The sequence below is a fragment of the Pinus tabuliformis genome, chromosome 9 (assembly GCF_031772625.1).
Source record: "Pinus tabuliformis cultivar Carrire ecotype Pingquan chromosome 9, CPIR1, whole genome shotgun sequence".
In the NCBI taxonomy this organism is placed as follows: domain Eukaryota; kingdom Viridiplantae; phylum Streptophyta; class Pinopsida; order Pinales; family Pinaceae; genus Pinus; species Pinus tabuliformis.
In genome coordinates this window covers 1,120,134,388-1,120,161,982 of record NC_142307.1, presented here as the reverse complement: position 1 = coordinate 1,120,161,982, position 27,595 = coordinate 1,120,134,388, and positions in this window count along the sequence as shown.

The window sequence follows — 27,595 nt, the reverse complement described above, 5'->3', positions numbered from 1 at the left end:
GGATGCAACCATATAAGCAAACATCACTCAAAGACAAGGGTTGTCAAAAGCTCTCTCCAAAATTCCACGGACCATACCAAGTACTTCAGCGCATTGGAGAAGTGGCTTACAAGTTGGCTTTGCCACCTACAGCAAAAATCCACCCAGTTTTCCATGTATCGTGCCTCAAGAAAGTGATTGGGAACAATTGCTGAGTTCAAACCAGTCTACCTGAATTGGACGAAGAAGGGTCAATCTGGCTTCAACCTGAACAGATTCTAGACACAAGGGACAAGCACCTGCGCGGCCGCATGATTAAGGAAGTCCTCGTCAAATGGAAAGACACCTCTCCGGAAGATGCAACTTGGGAACCAGCCACTATTCTTCAGAAGTTTCCGCAGCTTCAGCCTTGAGGACAAGGCTAGTTTTAAGGGGGAGGGCATGTTAGGGTCCCACCCTAACCCCCTTATTTATGTCATGGGATCACGTCATAGTCTAGAGTCAATAAAGCCCATATTAATATTTGTAAGTGGTTAACCCGCAATTAATGATGGGACCACAGTTAGTTGCAAATGGGCAGTAGTATTAGATAGATGGTATTAATAAAACCCACGGTATTGGCCCGTGGTATTGCATGTAGGAGTCATATATAAAGGATAGAGACTCCCTGCGAGGAGTATCGTGTTTGTAATCGAGCTCTGCTCTATTGGAGGTTGTCCCCTCGAAGAGGCCTGTGAACATTTCTCTCTGAATAATAAAATCATTGCTATTCTGTGTTCTGGGTATCTTTTCTGCGCATATTCTATGTTCTGGGTATATTTTCTTCGCATATTCTGTATTTGGGTATTACTTTGCAGGTTAAGAGCATAACAGAATTCTGCAATTGCTCCCTACCACTTTCTTGAGGCATGAGACATGGAAGATAGGATGGATTTTTGTAGTGGGTGGCAAGGCTAGCTTGTAGGCTACTTCGTCGATGCGCTGAAGTATTTGATACGGTCCGTCAAATTTTGGAGATAATTTCTAACAACCCTTGTCTTTATGTGATGTTTGCTTATTTGGTTACAGCCTCAAGAATACCTGATCCCCTTCTTGAAATGTGCACTCTGAATGATGTTGGTATTATTGTTGCTTCATGCGATTTTGAGCTTGATGGAGATTATCTTTGAGGCGAGCAAGCATGGTTGCACGGTTCTGTAAGAGTTGATCCATTGCTTGTACCTTAGAGCATCCTGGGATATAAGAAGTAGGTGAAGGGGGGAGTTGACCATAAACTGCCTCATATGGATTCATCTTGGTGGTGGCATGATAGTTATTATTATACCACCATTCGGCTAGAGGTAACCACTGTACCCATAGATGTTTCTTTTCTGAAGTGAAACACTTGAGGTAGGTCTCCAGACATTTGTTGACTGCTTCAGTTTGACCATCAGTTTGGGGATGATAAGAAATACTGAGTTGGAGTTGGGTACCTTGTAGGTTGAAGAGTTCCTGCTAAAAGTTGCTGGTGAAGGTCGGGTCACGATCAGACACAATGGAAGTGGGCATGCCATGAAATTTGAAGATCTAGTCCATGAAAGATTGAGCCACCAAAGTGGGTGTAAAAGGGTGGGGTAGGGCGCAAAAATGAGCATACTTAGAAATTCTATCCACAACCACCATGATGACTAACTTGTTGCCTTACTTTGGAAGCCCAGTAATGAAATCCATAGAAACATCCGTCCAGATTGAGGCAGGGATGGGCAATGGCTGTAAAGTGCCTAGGCATTTGACTGTTTCTCCTTTGTGGTGCTGACACACATCACATTCAGCTACAAAAGTAAGAATGTCCTTTTTCATGCCTATCCAAAAGAATGAACGCCGAGTGCGAGCATAAGTCTTCTAAAATCCTAAATGGCCTGCAGTGGGAGATGAGTGCAACTCTGCCAAAATGTGACTTTTGAAGGTGTTGAAAATAACAACAAGAAATGCTAAAAATAGCATTGCTATAAATAGCAGTTTGGGTACCAATGTTGGACATAGCAACAAAGAATGAAGAAATGGAAGTGCTAAATAGCATTGCTATAAATAACATTTCGGGATGGATTCCAATTTTAGTTAGTCCCTGAACTAAAATTGAGAAGTAAAATTCAAATTTGATCTTAGCAGTTGTTTGTAAAATAATTAATTAATTCATCTTGAGTTAATTAGTTGGAGAAAATAAAACATGAATTCTATGTGAAGACATGCAACAGTTTCTCCATTGGTTGAGGAATTTATCCCTTAGTTAAGGAGATGAGGATGAGTTTTACTTTGAGTTGTAATTAGTTAGCTCAGTTAACTGAGTTAAGTCCAGTTAGTTTAGTTAGTTAATGCTTGCATGCATGTAACTGCTACTCTCCAGATAACTGAATATTCTCTCATAAACAATTCATGCATGTCAGTTCAGTCAGAGACCCAGTTGAGATCAGAGGAAGGGATAGTGTACTATCAGTTGGACGATTTTTCCTATAAAGGAAATCCATCCATGTAGAAGGAATTATCTCCTTCAAGATTGCGCAGTTAGATCAGAGGTTAGTGAGTGTGTGAAGAGGCCAATTCACACAAGTGGCAGCACTAGAACCCAAGGAAAACTGTGCAAGGAAATAGGAGGCTTGGAGGGTAGAGGAGAAGGTTTGTGAGAAGCCTTTGATTGTCTATGAGCGGTAGAGGAATTGTAATGAGAGCTAGATAGCTTGTGAGCTAAAGCTTTGTGTAATCCGAACATATTTCCACTTGTATGATAATATAGAGATCGTGATTTTTAGCTGAGGCTTTCCCCAGAGTATTCTTCTATGTTCATGTGTGATTGATTTCTCATTATCAATTATATGTGTTCTATTTTATCTTTCTCATATTCGATTAAGCTTCCACAAAGTTTGTTGTAGAAGTATATCTTGTATTTTGCTTTAGTATATTCTATAATCTGTTGATCTACAGTGGGAAATTCTACATGGTATCAGAGCAAAGGTGATCAAAGCAAGAACAATATAGAAAGAAGGGAGAAGTTCGAAGTTTCAAGTTCCTGATTACAGAATTCGAATTCTTATCACATCTCAAATTTCACCAATGGCGTTCAACGGTTCAAGACTCGAGTATTCCCTTGATGGCAACGCAAATTATATAGCCTGGAAGGATCGCATGGAAGCAGTATTAGAGGACAATGGTCTAAAGGACTTCATTGATCAAGAATTCCCCAAGCCAGCAGTAGCTAATGTTACAGAATTGGAGGAATGGAAAAAATTTGTGGCTAGAGCAAGGAGAATCCTTTTGGAGGGAGTTTGAGACCACATAGACTCAAGTCTCCATGGGAAGGAGACACCGTTTTCGATGTGGAAAACATTGAAAGATCTATATCAGAACAGCAGTGATCAGAGGAAGCTGGCGCTAAAAGACAAGCTTTGGAAAATCAAGTGTGAAAAGGGCGACACGATCTCTACATATCTAAACAAGCTCACCACCTGCAAGGATGAGCTTGGAAGTGTAAGGATCACGACAGCCGATGATGACATGGTGAGTCTTGCACTCCTCAGTCTTCCTAACAGCTAGCATAGCTAACAAGACTTAGTAAATGGAAGAGAGAAACTGCCAGATTGGGAATGACATTAGTCGGATCTGATGCAAGAGGAGATAAGAATAAGCACCAAAGATGGTTCTTCATCCAAGGAGGATGAAGAAAATTGTGCCATAGCGAGTAAGGCAAAGAAAGGGAAGGAGAAGGATTCTATCCCAAATCGAGTTCTTCCCATGGTGGGAAAAAGTTTGACAAATCGAAAGTGTGATGCTTTCATTGTCATGAGGTGGGCCATTTTGCTACAAATTGTCCACTGAAGAAATCCAAGATGGGATCCAAGGAAGGATCTGAAGGTGAGGCATTGGCCTCACAGTTTGAGTTGGATTTCACCCTCTTCGCATGCATGGTTTCATCCATGGGGGGATGTGGTTGGTTTCTTGACAGTGGATCTTCATTCCACATGACCGACGACAAGAGTTTGTTCAATACCTTGGAGGAGAAATATCTCCAGATACTCATAGCGATGGGTAATTAAGAACAATATAGTGTCCCAGGTGTAGGCACTGTTGTTTTTCAGAGGGAGCATGGAGCTCGCATTACCTTGAAAAGTGTGAAGTATGTGCCAGGACTGAAGAAAAACTTGGTATCGATCGCAATGCTGGAAGACAGAGGCTATGATATAGTCTTCAGTAAGGGAAAGGTTTTCCTTAGACACATCACCATGAGACAGGTGAAGCAGATCGGTTCATGAGTCAAGAACTTGTATGCTTTTGAGGTTAAAGATGCATGCAAAGCCTTGAGGAGCAAGGCAACTGATGGATACTTGGTGGTTGAGAGGGAGAGTACATTACCTCTCAACATGCAGTGCCAGAAGAAGTCTGAGACAACTGTGGAGGAGCCACGATTGGTGAAGCAGCTTCAGGAGTTTGTGGAGTAGCCACAACTAGAGAAGCCGAGAGGAGACAGAGTGGAGGCATCCACTCATGCAGAGACCTCCAGTAGGGGGAAATTTCAAGCCAAGTGGGTAGAGGGATCACATGCATCCATAAATCCAGGTAGGAGGTGGGGTGATGTGGAGTGACAGTCCCAAGAAGTCTGGAATAGGGGCAGGATCATTGAGGTACCCAATCTCTTTGATTAGACCTTGCTAAGGGAGACTCGATGAGGAGTAGCGGAATTGGCTGAGTGGGTAGAGACAGATGCAGGTGGAGCGGCAGAGAGAGTTACAATGCAGGGGTCCTAAGACTGTGCAAATCTAGCAAGCTGCAGCAATGCGAGAGGCACAAGAGTGTTGCACCGGTACAAGATGGCATAGAGAGGTGTGCAACGGTGCGAGATGCATGGAGTGTTGCAGCAACTCAGAGGTTAGAGAGGGATAACTTGTCAATGGCAAATGGAGCTTCAGCATCAGAGGATGTTTCTAGCCCAACAGGGAGGTCAGTTGGGAGTTTTTTTTGTTTCTAAAGTTGCTGGAGAAATAACACTTGGGAGAAGTGTTGCATGAAACACATTCCAAAGGTTCAGGATGGGTTCAAGTTGAATACCTTTCTTGTTGAGAGGGAGTGTTGAAAATAGCAACAAGAAATGCTAAAAATAGCATTGCTATAAATAGCAATTTGGGTACGAGTGTTGGACATAGCAACAAGGAATGAAAAAATGGAAGTGCTAAAAATAGCATTGTTATAAATAGCATTTCGGGATGTATTCCAATTTTAGTTAGTCCCTGAACTAAAATTGAGAAGTAAAATTTGAATTTAATCTTAGCAGCTGTTTGTAAAATAATTAATTAATTCATCTTGAGTTAATTAGTTGGATAAAATCAAACATGAAGTCTATGTGAAGACATGCAATAGTTTCTCCATTGATTGAGGAATTTATCCCTTAGTTAAGGAGATGAGGATGAGTTTTACTTTGAGTTGTAATTAGTTAGCTCAGTTAGCTGAGTTAAGTCCAGTTAGATTAGTTCCAACAGTTTGTGGAATTAATTGTGAGTTCAGTTAGTTAATTCTTGCATGCATGTAACTGATGCTCTCCATATAACTGAATTTTCTCTCATAAATAACTCACGCATGTTAGTTCAATCAAAGACCCAGTTGAGATCAGAGGAAGGGATAGTGTACTATCAATCAGAGGATTTTTCCTATAAAGGAAACTCATCTATGTAGAAGGAATTATCTTCTTCAAGATTGCGCAGCTAGATCAGAGGTTAGTGAGTGTGTGAAGAGGCCAATTCATATAGGTGGCAGCACTTGACCCCAAAGAAAACTGTGCAAGGAAATAAGAGGCTTGGAGGGTAGAGGAGAAGGTTTGTGAGAAGCCTTTGACTGTTTATGAGCAATAGAGGGATTGTGCTGAGAGTTGGATAGCTTGTGAGCTAAAGCTTTTTGTAATCCGAACATATTTCTAGTTGTATGATAATACAGATATCGGGGTTTTTAGCTGAGGCTTTCCCCACAGTATTCTTCTGTGTTCATGTGTGATTGATTTCTCATTCTCAGTTATATGTGTTCTATTTGATCTTTCTCATATTCGATTAAGATTCCGCAAAGTTTGTTGTAGAAGTATATCTTGTATTTTTCTTTAGTATATTGCATAATCTGTTGATCTACAGAGGGTGGATGTTGGTGATATCACTACTTTTTCCTTGTAGTGAAGAATCTCATCCTGCCAAGAGTAGCCCGCTGTGGAATTCGGATCTGATTTCAATTTATTAATGAGTTGGTAGAGCGAAGGATGCGAAAACCATTCCTTGCTAGCCTCATCAATCCACTCTGGAATGAGAAGAGAGATTGCTAACAGGGTGCTTTCCTCCTCAAATTGGCATGATAAAGCATCCACTATGACATTTTCATGCCCTTTCTTGTATATTATCTCATAATCACATCCCAACATTTTAGCTAGCCATTTATTTTGTTGTGGCGAGGATAGGCGTTGCTCCAAAAAATATTTAAGGCTTTGATGGTCTATGCAGATTTGGAAATGTCGCCCCAATAAGTATGGTCGCTTGGTATCCACTGCATGTAAGATGGCCATCATCTCCTTCTCATAGGTAGATTGTCCCAAATTTGTCCCACTTAGTTGTTGGCTAGTGAAGGCCAAGGGTCAACCTTCCTACATTAAGACAGCCCCAATACCCGTACCTGAAGCATCACATTCAATCACAAAAGGTTTAGTGAAGTTGGGTAGTGCCAATACAGAAGTGGAACACATGGCATGTTTGAGAGCTATAAATGACTATTGTGCTTCATCATTCCATAGGAATTAATTTTTCTTGAGAAGGTGAGTGAGAGGTCTAGCAATGCAACCATAATTGCAAATAAATTTGTGATAGTAGCCAATGAGACCCAAAAATCCTCTCAAACTCTTCAAGGTCTTTGGTTGGGGCCAATCTTGCATTGCCTGGATCTTTTTTGGATCCACCCTGACACCTTCATGCCCCACAATGTAGCCCAAATACTCAACTTCTTTCATGCCAAAAGAGAACTTGGACAATTTGACAAATAATTTATGCTTCCCGAGCAGTTGTAAGAGTGGGTCTACATGCTGAATATGTTTTTCCCAGGTGAGGTTGTAGATGAGGATGTCATCAAAGAAAACAAGGACAAATTTTCTAAGATATGGTTTGAGAAGGTGATTCATGAGGCTCTGAAAATTGGATGGGGCATTACAGAGACCAAAGGGCATTACCAGGAATTCATAATGTCCTTCATGAGTTCGGAAGGAAGTCTTTGGAGTGTCTACTTCTTTCATGCGAATTTGGTGATAGCCCGAGCGAAGGTCTAGCTTAGTAAAGAATTGAGCCCCATTTAGTTCATCCAGAAAATCATCAACAACCGGGATGGAAAATTTATCTTTGACCATCAGCTTGTTGAGGGCCTTGAAGTCTGGACACATACGCCATTCCCCATCTTTCTTGAGCACCATGACCACAGGCAATGAATAAGGACTAGTGCTAGGATGAATGACACCATCTTCCAAGAGTTCCTTGATGATTTTTTCAATTTCATTCTTTTGGGCAAAAGGGTATTTATATGGGCGCACATTTGGTGGTTGTGCCCCTGGGACCAAAGTAATGCTATGATCATGTTCCCCTCTCGAGGGTGGAAGCTCATGAGAATTGTCAAAGACTAGATGGTTGTTTAGGTCCTGTTGCATCTCAGGATGAATATGAAGAGAAGAGGGCTCGAAGGCTTGGATGGCATTAAATTGGGTGATAAATCCATGGTGGTCCTTCTTTAACAACTTTTCCATACGATGTGAGCTGATGATAAAAGAAGCACCTGCTTGGAGTCCGCGGAGGGTATGTGTGTGGTCATTCTTCTTAAAGCTCATATATAACTCCTAGAAATCCATTGTGATTGGGCTGAGTGTGCGGAGCCATTCAGCACCCAAGACAATGTCGCATCCACCCATGTTAATGGCAAACATGTGGATCTTTAGGTGGTAATCTCCCATCTAAAGTTTGACATTTTCACAACAGCCGTCACACTTCATTGTCCCCCCATCAGCAATCTGGACCTGGAAATTAGAGACTGCTCTGACAAAACAATTCATTGCTTCTGCGACTCTTTGATGGATAAAGTTATGCGTGTTGCCACTATCAATAAAGACTAGTATAGGGTGATGTTTAACAAAACCTTTGATTTTGAAAGATTGGGGAGAAGAAATGCCTGCCAAAGCATGGAGTGAGATAACTGGTTCTTTTGCTGTAGCTGGGAGCTCATTGTCCTACTGGTTGTCCTCATCTTCCTCCTCTAGTCCCTCAAAGGGTGGGGCTTCCTCAGATGAAATATGTTAAGTAGCATCAATTTGAAAGAATTTGGGTTCCTTGCATTTATGCCCCAGGGAGTATTTTTCGTCACAGTAGTAACACAATCCTTGCTTTCTTCTTTCCGCCATTTCTGCTGGTGACACCTTTTGAACCTTAAGTGTTTGGGTAGAGATTGGAGCCTGGGTGGGGCATCCCTTGGCTATGAAATTTGGACAAGGCAACTGGACCGCTAACGCGCGTTCCACTTCACGAGCTGTCATGCAAGCTACCAGCCATGTGGCTGGATGGTGCATCCAGACGTGGGCTTGTATGGCGTCTTTGAGACCACTGATAAAACATTCCAAGTAGAATTCATCTGCTAGACCTCCTGTGCAGAAGGCTAATGATTCAAAGGCTATAATATAGTCTTGTACTGTGCCTATCTGTCTGAGCTTAGTAAGACAACCCAACAAATTAGATTCATGTTCAAAGTGATCAAAAAGGGCTTTTGAGAATATCTGCCAAGTAATTGGCCTTGCATAGAATTTTGATGTCACTTCCACCATTGCCATCTTTCTTGGTCCAAGTAAAGGCTTCCCACACTTAGCTTAGTCTCATCATCTCTAATGTGGTTCAATGTGAAATATTGGTCCATTTGTGATAGCCATATGGCCGGATGAGAGCCATCAAATTTGTACATGTCTAGCTTGGGCGGTCGAGGGTGGGAATGTTGGTGGTTTCCATGGAAGTGAAGAGAATGGCTAGATTCACCCTCATGGTCTTCATTAAAAGCATATGCCTCCGATTGTAACACCGACTTGCCCTTTGTGACTGTGTCATTTAATGACTGGATCTGCCTCGTTAACTCCTCCAACTTTTTTTCAAGGGAGTCCATCTTCTCATTGGCCATAGCTTGAGCTCTGGTTTCTACCATGCACAGATCTAGTTCACTTGTCGTCACTGTGAAAAAAATTTGGACCACCTGAAAATTTGAAGCTGACAAGTGAATGGTACCACCTTGCTCAGCCCGTCGTCCTGATTCTTATGGGCTAAGTCTCTTATAAGTGTCCCAGGAGGGCCTCAGAAAGGAGTTTTACTCCTCACTTAGGAATACTGTAGTATCCAATTCCCAGAAAAGATAATCCTGTCGAATGTCCTATGAGAATCACCCCAAGGTATAGGAGCCACAAGCCTCCTTGCACAAATAGTCAGATCTGTCTGTGAAACCCTCAACTGTAGAGTGTGAGTAGGAATGTGGCAGCGACCGAACCCCCACTGCTAGATTTGAATAGCAGACCTGATTGTTGCAGCTACGACAGAACCCAACCTGCTAGATCTGATTTGGCAAAGAAGATGATGGGCGATCTATAGAGAGACAAAGGAACTATGGTCTCAAGGAGTGTCAGGTGCTACAGATCGCAATATACATAAGGGTCCAATAGTAGTACTCGACCCAATATTTCAGGGAACTAACTAAGGAGGATCAACCGTACCCTTAGCCGTACTACCCAACTACCCTATCGTACATGCGAGTAATCTCCCGGAGTGTTGTTCTCAGTGTACTGAGCAGCAAGACGGCCGATGGTTTATCTATGGTGAGCTTTCAGGTGAGCCTAGGGGCTTCCGATATAGCCAAAGGGTACGTGGAAGACTGTCAGTGCACGGTTCTGTCTAATTCGCTATTACTCGAAGGGCTACCCACATGGGTTACAAGGGAGTCCAACAAGTGTGACCACCTCTTGTATTTCCTGCATGCATGCCTCCCCAAATCCGTAGGTTTATGTGCTCAACGACAGATCCCATGGTTTAAAGACGTCGGAACACATCCCTAGCCAAAAAAAAAATATGCTAAAAATAGAGATCCCACAGGTCCTGGAAAGTGCTCTGATACCACTTTTTATGCTCTTGACCTGCGAGAAGTGCTAGAATACCAAATATTCAAATAAATACAACCCAGAACACAGAACAAATGAGAAATAACATCATGTGTTTTATTATTCAAAAAGGAAATCAATGTTCACTTTCCTCTTCAAGGGGGGCAACCTCCAATAGAGCAGGGCTCGATTACAAAATAAGACACACGACACTCCTCAATGGGGAGTCTCTATCCTTTATATAGGATTCATACATGCAATACCATGGGTCAGTACCATGGTTCTTATTAATACCATCTATCTAATACCATGGCCCATTTGGAACTAACTATGGTCCCTTCTTTAAATGTGGGTCAACCACTTACAATTATTAATATGGGCTTTACTGACTCTTTAACTAACTATAACTATGACTCCACCCTATTACATAAATAAGGGGGTTAGCGTTGGACCCTAACAAGCTATAGTGGAATAGGGTTTGATTGTAGATCAAGGTTTATTTTTATCTTCTAAATTTTATTCTAATCAATTCTTGAACTCAATTACTTAAGAACACATAAATGATGAAAATAATATTAAGAGTTTAAAAAATTTAATAGAAAAAAGTAGATATGTTGACCCTCAACTTGAAGAAGAAACTATAAACATTCATCGAAAAATTATACCTTATTTTCAAGAAAGATTAGATACATGCCATGAAGTTGTTCATGAAAGTTTTTACTTGTCAATCATAAAAAAAAAGAAAATTTAGATGATCATATAATGATTGAAATTTTATCACCAAAATATTATAAAAGTGATGAGGCAAGAGAAGAGGAATATCTTGAAAATATTATCATTAAGTATTATAGTTCAAGAGAACCTATTCATTTGTTTGTCTCTAATTTATTTTACTCTTTATATCGTGATATTTTCTTAGTTGTTTGTGTGCATAATACTTATTTGTTTTATCTAACATTGTGCCATCACAATTTGATTCTTTTAATATGTCGGGTAATGCAACTTTTAAACATAACATTAATGAAGTAGGATCTGGTGCTCTTTCATTGTATTCATTAACAAGGGAAAAATATGTGTTACAAGATGTTCATATTCGATTGATTTCTAATAAAGACATTGCACTCATTCTTGTTGAAATTTAAGATTCTACATTTCATGTTCATTCATTTATTAAATTAATTTTTCTTATGTTTTCTTCACATTTTGAACCAAATCATTTCATCAATGGGAAGGATCAAACCAGTGATTTGATTACTCTATTGAATCCTCATATGATATATTTATCATTTGCAAATCTAATTCATCAAAGTTTTAATTTGCATTCCCAGCTTTATTATAGAATTGCAAATTGGCTCGAGGATTCATATCTTAATTTTTTTTGATAAAATGGTAATGTTATACTTACTTTGTTTCGGAATGATCATAAAGGTAAGCATGATGTGTTTATTTTCCGTTTTGAAATACTTCAATTCATCTTACTAATTGGAAATTTCTTTGCCTTTAAAGGATTGGAGTTACTTCAATGTTTACAATGGAAATTTGATTTCACTTAGTATTATGATCATAAGAAGATTTTTTTTCTTTTGTCTACTTGAATAATGTAGTTATGAAAACATGCTAATATCAAGTTGAAGATGTGCCATCATCAGGATATTATGACAAAAGTTTACTTTAATTTTCTTCCTTTCCCTATTTATATTCTTGTTCATAATGTGTTTCACTGAACATTTCTTATAAGTCCCAAATTTTTAATTTAATTTCATTTTTGTGACTTACTTAGAGAAACATTTAATGCAATGGTTATTTTAAGATCATGAAAAAATAATACTTTAAATGAATTAATTTATGTTTGATTACTCATAGGCTTCTCTCTTCTTTTGACATGAAATTATTAAGGCTCTTATTTGTTTTAGAATTGATATCATGGTTGCACATTTCATTTTGGATTTATTTTTGTGTAGCATTGTATTTTTCAATTTTGATTTCTTTTTGTGTTTAATAAAAGGCCAAATCTACGAAACATCTAGTACATTGTTTAATGAAAATTTTCCATTTAAAGGCAAGTACATATTTACACCATTAAAAGATCAAATATGCACAAAATATTTAAAATTTAAAAATGCATCTTATCCCTTAAATTTTGATTTTTCTTATCATTTTGACCTGTGATATGATTGCTACATTGCGGGATGTTGATTTATTCATGGCCTAGTATTTAAGTTTATGCTTATTTTTCTTTTCTTTGGAATTTGTAGACTCTCTTGTTTTCTCTTTTCTTAAAGTTTGAATAAAGTTTGATTTTATCATTTCCAAGCTTTTTTGAGTGTACTCATTTGGTAAAGAGAACTTGATTTATTTCTTGTAAAACTGAAATCTTATCTTTAAGGAAATATTTTAGGAAGATGTTTATCTTGTGCTAAAAATAAAATTCTCTAATTAATTAATTCATGACTTTGAAAATATGTTATGGACTATGCTCTAATATTTATCTGAATTTTTCCATCATTATTTAAGAGCTTTACCTTTAAACCCAACCAAAATAGAAATTAAAATAATCTTATAGAAGAGTTTACTTTTAAGGTAATCAGCTTTTGGGAAAGTAGAAGTATTCATTATAGATTAGTGATTGTTAAATTTTTTACGCCATCCCCTCCTCTTGAGGAGTCTTTTAGATTTGCTTCCTCATCTATTAGATAATATCTTAAGAGATTAACAATAACCATAGCTTGACCATGATATAAAAATTTAGCTGAAGGATAGGAGGTATCATCACGAACCGATCTATCATGATCATAGACTCCTACAAAGTGACATTACCACTACTGGTCACCAAGCCAGGGTAATGGATTTTAGTTGTATGGTTGAAAGACAAGAGGTCTCATCATGAGTTGGTTTGTTCTCTTTTGTTGGTTTATGTGGATAGCACCTTCAACAATTGGTCACTAAGCTAGGGTAGTGGCCCTTAGTTATTTTCCTTAAATTATAAGTAAGAAAATAAAAGGATCTATAAATTATGTTTCTATACATATTAGATGAGATAAAAACATCTGAAATGGGTTGAAAGGTATTCCTACCGAGGCTATAAATTCTTACTAGTAGTGGTCATGCCTGTAGTATTGAAGTCATTTTAACACTATAATTCAATTGATTAGATTGTCTTTCCTAAGATTTATTACTCGTAAATTTCATAATTCTCACATTAAACATGGTAAAAAAAATAATTAGGGGTTCACATTTTACCAAGTTCTTGGATTATGATGGAAATGATTTAGATATTTTTTAGAACTAGCAAAATCAATACTAATAATTCATGGATCAAACTATTCAAAAAGTGTTTTGGAACATATTATATTTATTTCTTGATGTTTATATATTTCAAATTTCCAACCAGAGATAACTGCTTCACCGAGTAATTCACCATTTGTTGGCCTAGCAACAAGGGCCCATTAAAATTTTGGAAAATTTTTCCTTCAATTGCACTTGATTTCATTTTACTTGAATAGTTGACAATTTCTCCTATATTCGTTGTCTGGTTTTTACGCTTCTTATAGTTAATCATTCATGGCTTATCATGATGTTTTGGTGATATAATTTAGTGAAATTCCTTTCATTATTTATGGAATTATTAAGTAATGAAAAAAAATGTTTTCATAATGCATTTTTCCATAGGAGTCTCTTTCTTTTTTATCATTCAATTATTCAGTGGATTCTCTTTAATCCATTGCATACATCTATTTTATTTAAAAGGTAAATTATCATTATGATATAGCACTTGTATCAAAATTTGATAGAATCTTGTCAATAGTTAGGATATGTAAATATTGCAACTAGTGACATATAATAGAAATCATTCCAAAAGGTATATAATAGAAATCATTCCAAAAGGTACATCATAGAGGGGATCTTATTCCTTTAGAGCATTATGTCTTAGCACATCTTTACAATATTTTCTTCGATCCTTAAAGTTTTTATTTTAGTGATATTTACTCCTCATATCACATTGCTTAAAACTTGGTGTTCAACGCAAACATTTTTTTTTTCCGGCATCTCTTTATGCTACATAAATGAATTAATACTTTCGTTGACGAGATTTATTTTGAATATAATGTGTTGAAATTGAGACTTTACTTTTGGGTTTTCCAAAAGAGATTATTTAAGCTAGTCATGATACTCGTGGAGAGATGGCACAAAAGTCTCTATTAATTAAACCTAACCATAGCGAAGTCCAAAGTTATCAAAACATAGAAGGAGAGACATGAGTTTATAGAATAGAGATCTCGTTTCAGACAGGATTGCATTATGAAGGAATAGTCGAGGCATTTAACGAGACTAGATATATAATCAATCGCAGATGAAAGATGAAAAGTATGAGAACTGCAAAAAAAATGGATTATAAAATCGACATCAAATTCTTTTCAAAATCCATGCAATGAATCTACATGGTGTCGAATGGAAATATGGAATCAATGGGTTGTAGTACCACGAAGATAACACAAAAATAGCGTACTCACCATAAATGTATATTTTTATTGAAAATATATCTCAATGGAAGATCATGTGATCGACAACTTGAAATAGATGGGTTCTCTTCCATATAAATATAGAGTTTGTTGTAACCATAAGAAATCATGGATTCAGAGCTTTTATGGAACCAGCTATATCAGTGTGATGAATGCTCAAAACCAATAGAGATGCTAAATAACATGTCAATCGTTTATTTTAGAATAAAATTGTAAGTTGTGTCATCTACATGCCAAAATTGTGCATACGTTTAATGAGCAACAAATACTACAATCCACGCAAAATCCAATGCATAGACCACTTAGCGCACACAATCTTGCACAATTCAACATTAGTAAATCACATGCAAAAGAGCTGAGACCCTGATTACTATTAAGCAGCTCGAGACCGCGGATATTCCATATCATGGGGGCTTCCATCTTAATCAAAACATTTAGGGCGTGATGACAATCAATTAAGATTATTTTTTTATTTTATGGCTTTGTAACTGACAATTGATAATATAATATCACCGCAAAAGAAATGATCCTTTGATGATGATTCAATACAAATATATTATCCACGTCGCCCCACAATAAATCCTCATGCCAACACATGTTTATCGCCTTATGGCATGTATACATCATTTCCTATCGCATAGATTAAAACCTCATATATCTCAACATACACTCCATGCTACCATATCCCAAAACGCATACACAGTTCGGTTGCTAAACCCAACTTCCAACCCCTCGCAAACTTGCTCTCGTCAACTCTACGATTTTTCAATCCCTCTAGAAACCATGAAGTTTTAAGCAAGTCAATTTGGACGAGAGATCATGATAAAATCATCGTTTAAAACAATTAAATATTTTATGTTTTGCATAATTGTTCTGATAGTAACAAGCTTTCTAATAGTGGCTTATGTCTTTGGTTGCAGATTGAATGAAAAAGAGATAATAATCCCGAGCATGCATCAAGGCGTTACATCTAAAATAAAATAAAATAAGGCTTCGCAGGAATACTGAAATCGAAAGAAGGAAAATGAAGAACTCGCTCAAAACTCAGGTCAAAGAATAGAAGAACAAAACTTGATTTTGTTTGGGACCCACAAAAAAAAACATATACGGTAAAGATATATTACGCAATAACCAATCCACAAACATTTAAACCAACGTATGCCATAAACTATACAACCTACGGGGGAGTAACCAACGTGTATGGAAAATACATTATGGTTATAACAAATGGCTATAATGGTTATAACCACCCACACAAGGCTGCAGCGTATAGACCAACATACAACGCATAGTTTGTAACCAATGTAACCAAAGGAGATACGGATATGGGCATGGCTTGGGGGCAGCCACGTGGTGGTCCCGCCACCCATAGATATCAATGTACAGCAGCATGCGGAATGTTACTTGGGATGGGATGGGATGGGTGCGGTCCCGTGGAGTACGGGCCCAGCCCCCAATGAAATTTAAAAATAATATATATATTATAAACTCAGTTTTTAACCATTTGAAAGGGAGAGCTCAGCAAGGACAGATTTCGAGACAAGGTGGAGGAAACTTGAGCACTTAGAAACACTGGTGCAACCTTTCCTACCCAGAATTTTCATGATTTTGGTCTAGTATCAGCACTGGGCAAGTTTTATATCGATTTTGCACTTCTCGGCAGCGGGAATCCAATGGTGGTGTCATTTTTTGCAGCAAGGCTCTCCAATTTTCGGGTATTTTTCAGCATGGAGGTATAATGTTTCATTTTTGTAACTGATGAATGTAACTTCTTTTGATGCCATTTTTAATGAATAAAAAGCTCCTCATTGATCGAGCAGGGCCCAGAGATGTAGTCCAGGAGGGACAAACTCTGTTATCAAGTTCTTGTCTTCTTGTTTTCTTATGCTCTCCTTCTTCTTTCTCTCACATATGCACATTTAAAGTTTCTCTTTGGTTAAGCTACAAACTGTATATGTAATTCTTTTAATGCATCTTTAAACAAAAGATAACCTGGATCAGACATGTTGGGACAAGCATGGATAAGACAATGGAAGCAAGGTTTCTTGGTAAACACAGTGTGGTTTTGGATGTGAAGTACTATTGTTGTCATTTATATGTTGTACATGTTGCATCTATGATGTTCTGTGCATGTGGTGTTGTGTATACATAGCGTGTGTACATGTTGTTTATGCAATGTTATGTATATAATGGTTTGTGTGAATATTGCATATGCAGTGTTGGGTATAGATGGTTCTATGTACATGATGGATATGTGGTGTTGTGTGCATATGGTGTTGTGCACATGTTGGATATGCAATGTTGTGTACAGATGACGTTATCTACATGTTGGATATGCAGTGTTATGTACATATGGTGTTTTATGCATGTTGTACATATGGTACTATGTACGTATGGTGTTGTGTGCATGATTGTACAAACAATGTTGTGAGCATGTGGTGCCATGTACATGTTGTGCATGTGGTGTTGTGTACATGTCATGCATGTGATCTTATGTACATGTGATGTCGTAGACAAGTCGTGCATATGGTACGATGTGCATGTGGTATTGTGTATATGATGTACATGTGGTGCAGTGTACATGTGGCATTGTGTACACGTTGTGCAGGTGGTTCCGTCTACATGTGATGTTGCGCACACGTTGTGAAGGTGGTTGCAGTGTACAAGTGGTATTGTGTACATGTGGTACATATGGATGTATAGTTATATGTGTGTGATGCACACTATGTGTATGTGCACATGGTTGAGAAGAAGGAACAGGGTGTTTGTCTAGTGTGGCAACCGATTTGGAGTGTGTATGGAATAAAGACAAAGATAGAAGTTAAGGATTGATTAAAGGATAGGTATCAGCATTTTATTTCAGTTTTATCATGCATGTGATTTATGACTATGGTCTATGATGATTACATGTGATTTATGATTCTAGTTTATGATGGTTACATGTGATTTATGATGTTGATCTATGATGGTTGTGTTTTGATCTAACCTGATGTGATATGTTTATGTGTGATATTTTGATCAAATAGTTAGTTTGACTTGTTGTGGCAAGAAGCGAGCATAATTGCAAGTGTACCTTATTGACAAACTACTAATGAGGTATGGTTTGAGGTTATTTCGATTTATTTTAAATTTAATGGAAATTATGTGCTTGAAATAGGAATCCATGAACATGCCAAGTTGGGTGGTTGAAATCGACTGCAAGAATTAGCAGCAGTAGTGAAATAAATTGGAACATGTAACAATATGTTGGTAAAGCACTTCAAGAGCAGGGCCATTATGGGACACTGGTACCCAATAATATCCATTGATTTCCATGAGCATGCTATGACCAGTATGATGGTTTTGAGGCAGGGATATGCCTTGGTTTTATCTTTTGATGCGAGGAAGCCTTACCAAGGGACGGATCGCCTAGGATAGGGGATTCTAGGGAACTTGGAAGGTGAGTAACTGCACGGAATGGGGTGACCATATTTCCCGAGGGACTGTGTAGTAGAGAAGGGAAAGTCGTGGACATATTTGTTTTGGTCATGAGCATTTCCAAATGGAATCAAATGCACATTGGAGTGGTCCCTGGAGCAATGACTCAGTAATTGTTCACTGAGGGGACATGTAGCATGGGATTATACCACTAGACATTGGATACACCTTTGATTGTGACAGTGGATTCTAGACTTCCTGGGAAGGAGGTGAATCTTGGTACTACTTTTGAGGTGGAGGTGTGATCCTCTAGATTCTGTTGTTGATTGATACAAGCATTGTATCATTTTATTTGTTGGTTTAGAAAATGTGCATATATTTATGTGGTTATTGTAAATATCGTAATGAGTTGTGTTATAAATCTCCATTAAGTGGTATGGTTGTTATATTTTCATGTTGTCATGATGTTTGCTTTGAGCAGGTCTTTCATTGTAAAATTTGCAACGAGCTAAGTTATAAAGCTTCATGGGCAGTATGTTTGTTTTTCAGTGGTTTTGCTGAGGTCTTGGTGTGGTTTAACACCGAGGACGGTGTTCCCCAAGGGGGAGGGTTATGTAACAGGCTTGGCGAAAAGTTCATGTAATAAAAGTTAATAATGTCAAAACAACACCACGGGTAAGGGACACTTATTCCAAGCTTAATGTTGGGCAAAGATATCCTAGTGGGCATCACTGAATGTGTGTTTTGGCTAAGGAAAATTGGCAAAGGCTAAGACAAAGGCATTTTTGGCACATTTATCTATGAAAATAAAGGAAATTAGGAGAAAAGTAAGGTGAAAGGTCACAGGTTGCATGTGAGGAGGAAATTGAAGGAAAATAATGGAAATGAAGAATTTAGAGGCCTCATTAATAAAAAAGATTTTGAGGATCACTTGATAGGCTTGGTTAGTGAGGCTTGGTCAGTGTGACCTTTTGTCAGATCAAGTTTGGAGCTCTCTCATTATTGTCTCTCTCTCACACACTCTTGGTCACTTGGAATTTTATTGGAACACTCTAGCTTTGGATCAAGGAAGGAAAGCAAGGATCAAGGAAGAAGAGAAGGATCAAGCAACTTCAGCATGAATACTAGCGTGTAACCTTTTGCATGTGTGATTTCCTAGCTAGTTTGGACATGCATGGATTTGCATGTTGGTGTACGGTTCTCTTGTTGTCAGTGGCATGGTTTTTTCGAGTTATGACAGTGGTTTTTAGCCTAGCCTTGTCTTTTTCCAGATGCCATTGCATTGGAATGTTTATTTCGGTTTTGAGCTTTGGTTGTCCAAATAGATTTTTGAATCCAGGGCAGAGGTGGTCTCAAGTTTCATTCCCAAATGCCTAGGAATCCATTGATCGGTTTGGGCAGGATACACTGTAAAGTCTGAGGGAGAAGTCTCTGTTTAGGGCCTAGTGATCCGGGTTTAGATTGCGGTAAATATTGAGAGATTGGTCTCAGTTTAGAGCCTAGTAATCCAGGATTGGATTGTGATAAAGCCTGAGAGACAAGGAGACGAAAAATTTCTCAAGGATAGTGATGGATTCTGAATGGCATTCCAAGTTCGGTTCGGTTGTGATCGGAGCACCAGTTTTGGTGTGATCACGTTTTGGTGATGGTGGAGGTTTTTTAACCTCTAGATTCCCTTGGTTGTTCTTGGATTGGTTGTTCTATGAGATCCCACATTCATGCTTGGAATATGGCACGAGGGTGACTAGATGAAAGAGAGATTTGGTTCAGCCATGTTTGTGGTCGAGTGGTACGTGTAAGTCCTGAACATGGTCAGATTCACCTATGATTAATAAAATCTAAGTTCTCTTACTTTTTTACTTGTTTATATGTGGATTTAATTGTTTTCATTTCTATGATATTTATATGGTTTAATGTTGGTTATAAGCATGGTTATGTGACTGGTTCATGTCATGGTTATTTCATGTATTTACTTGTAATTGTTAAATGGATGGATGCAAGACCTAATTGATGATATAATAGTCCAATGGAGAAGGAGGTGATCCTTCTGGTTATGTTTCATAAGTTCTTTCAGTCATTTATGATATGCCTTGTATCCTAGACCTGTAGGTTGCATTGATGCCAAGTGTTTGACGGGATGTTAGTCCTGATTGGGCACACTCAAGCCTAGTCAAGAGGTTGATTTTTTATTTATCAACATTTTTATAATGTCTTTGATGGATTCTGAAGGTTGTAGCAAGTTCTAGGCAAAGCCCAAGATTCTGGGCTAGAAAAGTGCCTCAAATCTTGGGGTCGCTGGCACAATTCTGCTGAGAAAAGTCCACAATTGTTGGCATAGAGGCCTATGAAAGAGACTTTGAGTTGTTGGTCATTGTCTTTCCTATAAAATTATATATACTTTGGGTTAAGAGGCTTAAAACATCAGTGGGACCCAGGGGCAAGATGTCTAAGTGGCTGACATGTCTCCTGGGGGTGTAATTGTTGATGTGGATGGGTTTGTTTGATGAGTTTTGTCGCTTCTATTTCCTTAAGGTCACCAAGGATATTGAATCCCTTATAGTAACCTCTCTCTTCACATGTTTTCCCAGTTGTTTGGTTTCTTGGGTGGACCTAGGAGGAGGAGGTGTTACATGTTACACATCCTGCCTTCATTTCCTAACCAATGTTGCAGGCACATTCAAATATGCCAGAAATTTTGAGATAAAAAAGGGCCTAAAAAAAAAATGTACAAAAAAATCAACTTCATAAGAACCAATAGAATACAATATGATGATGTCAACCATGGGGGATAATTCACCATTTTTGGAGTAAAAATAAATAAATTAAAAACTACTTTTTCAACTCGTATTTTCAACTTACCTCCCTATGATTTTACTCAACTTTCGAGTGGGAGAACTTTTTGGATGTAAAATTTAATTTTGCATCCAAGGAGTACCCATGTTGCATACTTTTGATATACTTTACTACATGAAATATGTGATTGCAATCACATTTTTTCATGTATTTCACATTTTTCGTGTAGTTGGGTTCATCTAAAGTATGCAACATGGATACTCCTTAGATGCAAAATTAAATTCCAAATCCAACAGGTGTTCCTGCTTGAAATTTGAATAAAATTATAGGGAGATAAGTTAAAAATACAAGTTGAAAAAGTAGTTTTTTGCTTTTTTTTACTCCAAAACGTGATGAGGTAATCTAATATTATTTTAGTATTTCCCCTATTATTTTACAATATTCCTTAGGAGGCCCATTTTAGACCTCAAAATTCCTTTAATGAGCACCCTATTCTTGGATCGCATCTATGGTTGCATAAATTGTCTTTAGGACTTTCACATTCTCGTGTGATCCCTTATGTACTTCATGCAATGGCGCCATTACCTTATGTAGAGTTATCATCTCCTCATACAACTGGTTTATGTTGTCTTCTAGTGGTTTGAGTTCCTCAAGTATGCTTTCCTATAAACCCTCTCTGCTAGCACTAGTGGAAAACATTCTATAATTATTGGAAATGGGATTATCAATATGTTGCTTTACAATGGCCAAATCCTTCTCTAATCATAAGGAAATTTGTATTATTTTGTTTGGCCACTGCAAAAGCTTCATTGGATGAAGCGACTACTCCATGATTTTTTCTAGTGTTCGACATAATCACCTTTTTTGTGATGATGGAAACAGGATGATCAGGATCATTGGGGAGCTACCTTCATCTTTCTTGTACAATGTTTTTCTTCAACTCATCAAAGGTGAAGTTGGAAATATCCATGGCCCTATCATTAGGTGGAGGAAGAATCCTGATTTTACCGAATTGGAGATGGCCACTACGTAGAAGAAGTGTGGGTCAAATGCTTGGTTGTTCTACGATTGGCTCAATATCTATCATCTAGCCATCCTCCTCTTGTTCATCTTCCATATTTTGATCCTACAAATATTCCTCCAAATTCCTTACAAACTCTTCCTCTTATTTCCTCCTTCTTTCTTCCTCTATTAGTAACTTCTATTGATCCTCTTCGTTCCTTTGCTTCTTCAAACTTTCTTCTTGTTTCTTCTTCCATGCTTCCTCTTCTTTTCTCTTCTTCAATTCTTCCTTCCTATTCTGCATGTCTTCCCACTTCTTCTTTTCTTCTTCTTTATGTTTATGAGCCTCCTCTTGCTTGTGATCTTCTTCCTTCTTTTGTTATTCTTCGTGTTTCCTTTTCCTTGCTTCTTCCCATTCCTTCCTTTTCTTTTCTGCTTCAATTGTTTATTGGGTATGTGGATCAATTTTGAATTTCCTTCTCCTCTCCTCTTCAAGATCATGTCTCAACTTCCTCTTTGGCCCAACATCAACTTGAGTGACCACTTCATGTTGGGTCCCTTCTTGATCAGTATTTGGTACATGTGTTGTATGAGAAGGGATTGCTTCATCACCCAGTCTAGTTACTCTAGAAGCATTATACCAATTCTTAATATTCTCCTCATCCAAGAGTTAGAAACATATGGCAAGGTGAAATGCAACGTTACACAGTGTCACTTGCATACTCCCCTAGGGTCATATCAATGAAATATCATCTCTTCGAATAAGAGGCGACTAATTTCAGTAATATCTTCTTTGTTGCCTTAAAAATATTTAGCTCGTATGACCAAAATTACAGAGGGAAGGTAGGCCAAGGGGACTTCTTCTTCTTTGCAACTGTTGTGACAGTCCTACGCATAGCTGATAACCAACCTCTTGCATGAATACCTTGTTGCTCACATACTTAGGCATAAGATGTGGAGGCTTGTAGGATCCGAAGACTATGATATATGTATCTTGAGAATAAGTAAACAAATTTGGAAACTTTGGTAATAGCTTCTTTGGCCTTCTTAGTCATGCAGGGTTCCTCAACTTCAAATATCATCTAATAAATCATGATAAATGAGCGCTTGTCTATCTTGTCATATACTCCCCTATAACTGACTTTCGACAATATTTTGCAATGGATGTTTACATAGGGTTGTTGTCGGGTTCATTTCCACTCTAGACATGGGAATTCATTTCTAGCATAGATCCCATCAAGAAAGTAAGCATACAAAGAGAACTCAGGTTGCTCGCATTGTGTAACCTTTTTTTCCTTTGACACATTTATCTACAGTTGTTTAGCTAAGATATATGACCAGTTAAAGATATTTCCTTTTGAAAAAACTAGGTTGGGCATATAAACCCATACTTCTTCAAATAAATTAGTGCTCTTGCGCCAATACAATCTGCAGCACATAGCCATGACGTATTGATATACTTCACTTAATGATTTTGTCCTATAGATCCCCTCAGGCTTCTAGCAAAATTTTCCTGGTTCTTTCCACCATGTCTTAAGAATATCCTTTGTAATTAAATCAGACCAAGTTGAATAGAACCTTGAATTCAAATATTCCTCTGGACTGGGCAACTTGTAATACGAGTAAAGATCATGAGGCTATAACTTTTTGAGCTCTTTCCCACTTGCATTGCTAAGGATCATGTTCTTGGAGTCTAGATTCTACAGTATCCATCCTATCACTTTTGCACATGGTAGCACTATATATCTCCTAGAAGACCTATGGAACTTGGAGCTCATGATGTTGATATGTACTTCTTTGTCCTCCAAGTCTTCTGGGAACTCTTTCTCAATAAAGGATTTGTATATGATTTACCATGTGATGGGGTGGAATTGTCAATGAAGCACTTGGTATCTCACATAATAGGTACTCTCAGTCTAGAAATCTCCATGGCACCTTCGGAATTGCATTCGATAACTTCCATTGTTGGTCCTTGTCATGTGACTAGAGGCATCATGTCGGTGGAATACGAAAAAATAATAAGCTCTAAATTTGCAGCACCTAGAATTGGAAATTCACTCATGGCAAAAAACAATCAGTACCACAAAAAACCACTTGTTCTATCTAGCTTATCAATGCAAAAGGAAGTTACTATGAGGGAATATTGTGCAGGTTTTGAGCACATGCATGCAAGCTTGAGACAAGGTTACCTTATTAGCCACTAGAAGTGTGCTTTGTGCAATGGCAAGGAAAAGAGATTGAGGTAATGTGCATGTCAGATCAGCAAGAGATAAAAGCTAGAGTCTCAGATACTGGAACTGCGCAATTGAAAGAAGAGGGGCTTCTCCTATTGTGCAGGTTGCATCAATCATTAGTGGTGAGTGGTATTTTGTTAAATGGAAGTGTACAATGTGCAATTTAGGGCTACATTGGGCACAGTGACCAAGCATAGTGAACAAGGAGGTAAACAGTGCTAACTAGGGGTGCACAATCTGCAGTTGCAGAGGGGTAGGTATTTTGATGTGTGAATTTCATATTAGAGGTGAGAAAAATCTGAGGGCTTGTTGCTTGCAAGAGAGAAATTCACAAATGAAAGAATGAAAGCAAAGATCAAGTCAAAAATGACTAAGTGTTAGACAAGAACAAGCAAAGAGAACCATGCATGAATTCATATATACAATAGTGATCATAACTAGAATGTGAAAGGTCATGGAATGCGAAGAGACACTAAAAATGAAACATGCAAAAGAGAAATGAGACATGCAAGAGTTAAAATAAGAAAAAGTGACACTTGAAATGGAAAAAGCAAGCCAAAATGACACATACGAATGTTAAAGCAAGAAAAAGTGACAGTTGAGAAACTTAACCGGAAAGTGTTGCACTTGCAAACAAGAATCTTCCTTGTGCTCAAGGTATGTGCAGAGCTCCAAAGAAAATGATGAATGTGAGAATGAGATTTGTGCCAGAATCCTTTTATAGGAAGAGCACACATGCAATTAGGGTTAGGTTTTGTCAGTGTGCTCAACACATCACAGGAATGTAGGAGATAAGGATGAGTTAACTACCATTTGTGATAACAATGACTTAGGAAAGTGTGCCTTCACAGTCACAAGAGGTGTTCATTGACTAGCAATGAGGAGTGTGTAGTCACTAGCAGCAAGGAGTGTGCAATCACTGTCAGCAAGGAGTGTGCAATCAGTGTCTCAGGGAACTATGCAGTCACTATGTTTGGGAATTTCACAATGACTATCAGCAAGAGGTGTTGTAGAAATTTATACATAGCCACTAGGATCTATTTCTCCATAGTATTGGACCTGACAAGACTACCAGACAGTAGAGGAGTATATTAAAAGAAATGAATAAATCAATGAATCCCTAAACCAATCAATCAAAGTTAATCATTCATGCATAGATTTCTCTATCAAGGGTTTGAGTTGAGCACCTGAAATCCTCATAAATTACTGACAAATGTTGGTCTGACACAGAGAATTCCTACTCTGACCAAGAGATCTCATCCTCTATAATAGATCCATAACCTACACACAATCACCACCAAACAAGGAGCACAAATGGCCTTTGGTAGAGGACCATCATCTTAAATAAATGAACATAATCATAAACAATAAATTATACATTAAGATTTTATAGGAGGGAACATTCACTTCTATTAATCATAAAATAAAATTGATACAGAATGTATACCTTCACAAGTAGATCCTCCTCTCCATATTCTGGTAGATCTCCCCTTCTCTAAATAATATGACCTTGAGAATAAGATGGCTCACAAACTTTGAATGAGAATCAAGATAGTAGCATGACTTTATAATTATCTCTCTCTGGCTAGCTTGACCCTCAAGGATGCACCACTATATAAATACCCATAGTACTTCCAAAGAGGATGAATGTAGACGCTTAGGGTGAAGAGGAGTTAGGAAGCTTCTCTAATAATTCATTCAATCCAACCTGAATATATAAGAAAAGGTTTGTCTTTGAATTGATCTCCTAGGGAAAGTAAGCCTCTAGAACATAATTGATCCAGGTGGATATTGGTGGCCACCTTCCTATTCCACTTGGACCCCCAACACTATTTCCTTTTAGTTTCCTTAATTCTAGCATAGTTTTCTATTTTTGGTAGTTTTTCGGGTCGTGAACTTCCTGAGTCGTTTTCAGGCACTAAATGACATTTTTTTGGAAAAATCAATAATGGGCTTGATGGTAAAATTTGCTTTCCATGGACATATCTTTCTAACAAGGTATTGTGCATGCCAAATGGAGATCATATGCCCAAAGTACGACCCCAAGAAGTTGGCATTCCAGCTAATCACAATGAGGCCACAAACTTTTGGTGCTTCATCTCCTAGTGTTAGGTTTTTTGGATGTTTAGGGTTTTCCATTATTTTTCAATAATAAAAAGGCCTCTGAGCGTCATTGTAACAGAGTCCAAAAGGCATGTAGTTGTCACATCTCTTCTCAGAGATAAGTAACCATCGTCCGAGTTAGTTTTTTCTCTTATGTATGTAAACAGTTTTCAACAGTTGCTATTTATTAATTGAAGTTTTGATTTTTTGTAGCTAATTGTTTGGGTTTGAATATATATTTCACTTTGTTCCTTCATAAATATGGATCAGTGGTATCAGAGTGGTCTACTCTTTCTATTTTTTTTTGTGCATGTCCCCAATGAGGTCAGGGTGTAAGGAATTGGGACTTGAACTGTTTGAACCCTTGCAAGGTCAGCCTCATTGACCGCCGACAGCCTCCCATGGCAAAAGAAAAGAAATATGAGGGAGAAGGAGATCCTTTCAAAATGTTGCTCGAAGGATATACGAATAATATGATGGACATTTTTTCCCAAATCCTTCGGCGAGTATCACCAAGCGAAGCATCTTCATCTAGTATTCACTTCAGAGGTGCCAGCCCCTTTAAGGTACAAGTTAACTTCAAAATTCCTATATTTGAAGGCCAAATAGATGTAGATTCCCTAGATATATGGTTAAATTTGATGGAATGATATTTTTCGGTCCATTATTTTTCCGATAGGGAAAATATTACTTTTGCACTCCTCAAAGTCGCCCCCCATGTCAAGGACTGGTGGGACACTTACTATGAGCAGAGGGACGAGGAGAAATCCTCACTATTTTTAATCATGCCCTCTTGTAATTATTTTTGATATGTCATCAAGGAACAATATTACCCTATCATAAGATATGAAGATAAGTACATAAAGTGGACCTCACTATGACAAGGGACAAAGATGTGTCAAAAATGACAAACATTTTCCATACCCTAAGCATGAAGTTGGGTATCAAGGATTTTGAGTGGCATATGATACTCAATTACCATGGTTGTCTGCATAAATACATCCAAGAAGAAATGGATTTCATGCACATCTCCTCACTTGGCGAATCGTACCAATATGTTGTGAGGATCGAGAAAAAGATTAAACAGAAGAAGCAAGACTTTACAACTGTGAATTAGAAGTAGGGAAAAGGCACCTCCAAACCACAAAATAAAAGATAGAGAGAAGGTGGAGAAACTCAGGACAACCCATCAAATCCACAAGCAAAGAATAGCACCATGAAGGCGAAGAAGGACACTGGAAAGTGGTGTGAGTTCCACAAGAGCTCCACCACAACACAAATTAGTGTCACTCTAAGCAGTCATTAGGTGTCCAAGCTAAAATATTCAAATTCAGATGCATGTATTGACTCTAAGCTAGAAACTGACAAGGGGAATGACAAGGGGAATCATA